The following is a 6,000-nucleotide window of genomic DNA, read 5'->3' as shown; positions in this document are numbered from 1 at the left end:
TCTCTATCACTCTCTGACACTCTCTGACACTCCCTGACACTCTCTGTCACTCTCGGATACACTCTGACACTCGCTGACACTCTCAGACTCTCTCTGACACTCTCTTTCACACGCTATCACTCTCTGACACACTCGATCACACACTGACACTCGCTGACACTCCCTAACACCCTCTGACACTCTCTGGCATTCTCTGGCACTCTCCGGCACTCTATATCACTCTCTGACACTCTCTGACACTCTCTATCACTCTCTGACACTCTCGATCACTCTCCATCACTCTCTATCACTCTCTGACACTCTCAGACACTCTCCATCACTCTATGACACTCTCTATCACTCTCTGACACTCTCTGTCACTCTCTGACACTCTCTGACACTCCCTGACACTCTCTGTCGCTCTCGGATACTCTCAGACACTGTCCATCACTCTCTGACACTCTCAGACTCTCTCTGAAACTCTCTTTCACACTCTATCACTCTCTGACACACTCTCTCACTCTCTGACACACTCTGACACTCTCTATCACTCTCTGACAATCTCTGACACTCTCTGACACTCTCGATCACTCTCCATCACTCTCTATCACTCTCTGACACTCTCAGACACTCTCCATCACTCTATGGCACTCTCTATCACTCTCTGACACTCTCTGTCACTCTCTGACACTCTCTGACACTCCCTGACACTCTCTGTCGCTCTCGGATACTCTCAGACACTGTCCATCACTCTCTGACACTCTCAGACTCTCTCTGAAACTCTCTTTCACACTCTATCACTCTCTGACATACTCTCTCACACTCTGACACACTATGACACTCCCTATCACTCCCTGACACTCTCAGATTCTGTCTGATAATCTCTTTCACTCTCCATCACTCTCTGACACTCTCTGACTCTCTCTGACACTCTCTGACACTCTCTGACACTCTCAGACACTGTCTGACACTCTCTGACACTCTCTGAAACCTCAGACATCTCACCCACTCTCTATCGCTCTCTGATACTCGCTATCACTCTCTGACACTCATCACACTCCATCACTCTCTGACACTCTCAGACACTCTCTGACACTCTCTGACACCTCAGACATCTCTACCACTCTCTATCACTCTCTGATACTCTTTATCGCTCTCCGACACTCTCTGAAACTCTCTGATACACTCTGACACTCTCAGACACTCTCTGACACTCTGCAACACTCTCTGACACTCTCTGACACTCTATATCACTCTCTGACACTCTCTGATACACACTGACAATCTCAGACAGTCTCTGACACTTCTATGACTCGCTGACACACTCTGACTCTCTCTATCACACTCTGACAATCTCTGACACTCTCTGATACACTCTGAAACTCTCAGACACTCTCTGACACTCTCTATCACTCTCTGACACTCTCTGATACACTGTGACACTCTCAGACACTCTCTGACACTCTGACACTCTCTATCACTCTCTGACACTCTCTATCACTCTCTGAAACTATCTGACACTCTCTGATACACTCTGACACTCTCAGACACTCTCAGACACTTATATCACTCTCTGACACACTCTGAAACTCTCGATCACTCTCTGACAATCTCTCACATTCTCTGACACTCTCCGACACTCTCAGACAGTCTCAGACACTCTCTATCACTCTCTGAAACACTCGACCACGCATTGGCACTCTCTATCTCTCTCTATCACTCTCTGACACTTTCCGACACTCTCAGGCAATCTCTACCACTCACTATCACTCACTGACACTCTCTGATACACTCTGACACTCCCTGACACTCCCTGACACTCTCTGACACTCTCCAAAACTCTCTGACACTCTCTGACAATCTCAGACACAATCTGACACTCTCTATGACGCTCTGACACTCTCTGACACTTTCAGACACTCTCAGACACACTCATACAATCTCTGGCACTCTCTGGCACTCTCTATCGCTCTCTGGCACTCTCTATCACTCTCTGACACTCTCTGACACTCTCTGACACTTTCAGACACTCCATGTCACTCTCAGGCTCTCTCTGACTCTCTCTATCACTCTCTATCACTCTCTGACACTCTATATCACTTTCTGACACTGCCGGACACACACTGACACTCTCAGGAACTCTCTGAAACTCTCTATCACTCTCTGAAACTCTCTGACACTAGCAGACACTCTCCGAAACTTTTTATCACTTTCAGACACTCTCCGACACTCTCAGACACTCTCAGACACTCTCAGACACTCTCTGGCACTCTCTATCAATCTCTGACAATCTCTATCACTCTCTGACACTCTCTGACACTCTCAGACCCTCTCAGAACCTCTCTGACACTTTCTATCACTCTCTGACTATCTCAGACACTCTCTGTCACTTTCTATTACGCTCTGACACTGTTTGACACTCTCTGATACTCTCAGAAACTCTCAGACACTTTATATCACTCGCTGACACTCTGACACTCTTGGAGACTCTCAGATAGTCTCAGAAACTTTCTATCACTCTCTGACACTGTCTGACAATCTCTGACACTCTCAGACAACATCTTTCACTCTCTATCCCTCTATGACACTCCCTATCACTCCCGAACTCTCTCAGATACTCTATGGCACTCTCTTTCACTCTCCATCACTCTCTGACACTGTCAGACACTCTCTGACAATCTCAGACTCTCTCAGACGCTATCTATCACTCTATGAAACTCTCCGACAATTTCTATCACACTCTATCACTCTCTGGCACAATCTGATACACTGTGACACTCTCAGACACTCTCTGACACTCTGACACTCTCTATCACTCTCTGACACTCTCTGACACTCTCTATCACTCTCTGACACTCTCTGACACTTTCCGACACTCTCAGACACACTCTACCACTCTCTACCACTCTCTATCACTCTCTGACACTCTCTGACACTGTCTGAGACTCTCTGAGACTCTCTGATACACTCTGACACTCCCTGACACTCCCTGACACTCTCTGACACTCTCTGACACTCTCTGACACTCTCTGACAATCTCAGACACTCCCTGACACTTTCGATGACTCTCTGACACTCTCTGACACTTTCAGACACTCTCAGACACACTCATACACTCTCTGGCGCTCTCTGGCACTCTCTATCACTCTCTGGCACTCTCTATCACTCTCTGACACTCTCAGACTCTCCCTGACGCTCTCAGACTCTCTCTGACTCTCTCTATCACTCTCTGATACTCTCTGACACTCTCAGACACTCTCAGACACTCTCTGACACTCTCAGACTCTCTCTGACACTCTCTATCACTCTCTGACACTCTATATCACTTTCTGACACAGCCTGACACACACTGACACACTCAGGCACTTTCTGAAACTCTCTATCACTCTCTGAAACTCTCTGACACTCGCAAACACTCTCTGATACTTTTTATCACTCTCTGACACTCTCTATCACTCTCTGACACTCTCTATCACACTCTGACACTTTCTGTCACTCACTGACAGTCCCAGGCACTCTCTATCACTCTCTGACACTCTCTGACACTCTCTGTCACTCTCTGACAATCGCTACCACTCTCTAAGACTCTCTGTCACTCTCTGTCACTCTCTGACTCTCTCTGACACTCTCAGATACTCGCTGACGCTCTCAGACACTCTCAGACACTTTCTGTCACTCTCTGACACTCTCAGACACTCTCTGGCACTTTCTATCACTCGCTGACACTCTCTGACTCTCTCAGACACTCTCTATCACTCTCTATCACTCTCTATCACTCTCTGACACACTCTGACACTGTCTATCACTCTTTGACACTCTCTGACACTCTCAGACCCTCTCTATCACTCACTGACACTCTCTATCACTCTCTGACACTCTCTGACACTCTCAGACCCTCTCTATCACTCACTGACACTCTCTATCACTCTCTGACACTCTCTGACACAATCTGACACACTGAGACACTCTATCACTCTCGATCACTCTCTGTTACTCTCTGACACACTCTGACACACTCTGAAACTATCTGACAATCTCTGACACTCTCTATCACTCTCTGAAACACTCCGTCACTCACAGACACTCTCTGACACTCTCTGATACACTCTGACAATCTCAGACAGTCTCTGACACTTCTATCACTCTCTGAAACACTCTGACACTCTCTATCACTCTCTGACAATCTCTGACACTCTCTAACACTCTCAGACACTCTCAGACACTCCCTGACACTCTCAGGCACTCTAAGACACTCTCTATCACTCTCCATCACTCTCCGACACTCTCTCATACTCTCTATCACTCTCTGAAACTCTCAGGCACTCGCGGGGACACTCTCTGACACTCCCTATCACTTTCTGACACACTCTGACTCTGTCTGACTCTCTCTGACATTCTCAGACACTCTCAGGCACTCTCAGACACTCTCTGTCACTCTCTGACACACTCTGACACTCTCAGACACTCTCTGACACTCTCTGACACTCTCTGACACCTCAGAAATCTCTACAACTCTCTATCACTCTCTGATACTCTCTATCACTCTCTGAAACACTCGACCACGCATTGGCACTCTCTATCTCACTCTATCACTCTCTGACACTTTCCGACACTCTCAGACACTCTCTGACACTCTGCATCACTCTCTGACACTCTCTGACACTCTCTATCACTCTCTGACACTCTCTGACACTCTCTGATACACGCTGATACTTCTATGACTCTCTGACACTCTCTATCACTCTCTGACAATCTGTGACACTCTCTGATACACTCTGAAACTCTCAGACACTCTCTGACACTCTCTATCACTCTCTATCACTCTCTGACACTCTCTGAAAATCTCTGATACACTCTGACACTCTCAGACACTCTCTGATACTCTGTATCACTCTCTGACACTCTCTGACACTCTCTATCACTCTTGGACACTCTCTATCACTCTCTGACAATCTCTGAAACTCTCTGATACACTCTGAAACTCTCAGACACTCTCTGACACTCTCTATCACTCTCTGACACTCTCTGAAAATCTCTGATACACTCTGACACTCACAGACACTCTCAGACACTCCCTGACACTCTCTGATACCCTCTATCACTCTCTGACACTCTCTGACACTCTCAGGCACTCTCTGACACTCTCTGGCACTCTCTATCACTCTCTGACACTCTCGGAAAATCTCTGATACACTCTGACACTCACAGACACTCTCAGACACTCCCTGACACTCTCTGATACCCTCTATCACTCTCTGACACTCTCTGACACTCTCAGGCACTCTCTGACACTCTCTGGCACTCTCTCGCACTCTCTGACACTCTATATCACTCTCTGACACTCTCGGAAACTCTCTGTCACTCTCCGACACTCTCTGACACTCTCTGACACTCTCTATCACTCTCTGACACTCTCTGATACTCTCTGACACTCTCTGTCGCTCTCGGATACACTCTGACACTCGCTGACACTCTCAGACTCTCTCTGACACTCTCTTACACACGCTATCACTCTCTGACACACTCTGTCACACACTGACACTCGCTGACACTCCCTTACACCCTCTGACACTCTCTGGCACTCTCTGGCACTCACCGGCACTCTATATCACTCTCTGACACTCTCTGACACTCTCTATCACTCTCTGACACTCTCTGACACTCTCGATCACTCTCTATCACTCTTTATCACTCTCTGACACACTCTGACACTCTCTGACACTCTCTGACACTCTCAGACACTCTCCATCTCTCTATGACACTCTCTATCACTCTCTGACACTCTATCACTCTCTGACACTCTCTGACACTCCCTGACACTCTCTGTCGCTCTCGGACACTCTCAGACTCTTTCCATCACTCTCTGACACTCTCAGACTCTCTCTGAAACTCTCTTTCACACTCTATCACTCTCTGACACACTCTCTCACTCTCTGACACACTCTGACACTCTGTATCACTCTTTGACAATCTCTGACACTCTCTGATACACTCTGACACACTCACACACTATCACTCTCT

This window comes from Heterodontus francisci, unplaced genomic scaffold, assembly GCF_036365525.1.
Source record: "Heterodontus francisci isolate sHetFra1 unplaced genomic scaffold, sHetFra1.hap1 HAP1_SCAFFOLD_209, whole genome shotgun sequence".
NCBI lineage: Eukaryota > Metazoa > Chordata > Chondrichthyes > Heterodontiformes > Heterodontidae > Heterodontus > Heterodontus francisci.
This window is presented reverse-complemented; position numbering follows the sequence as displayed.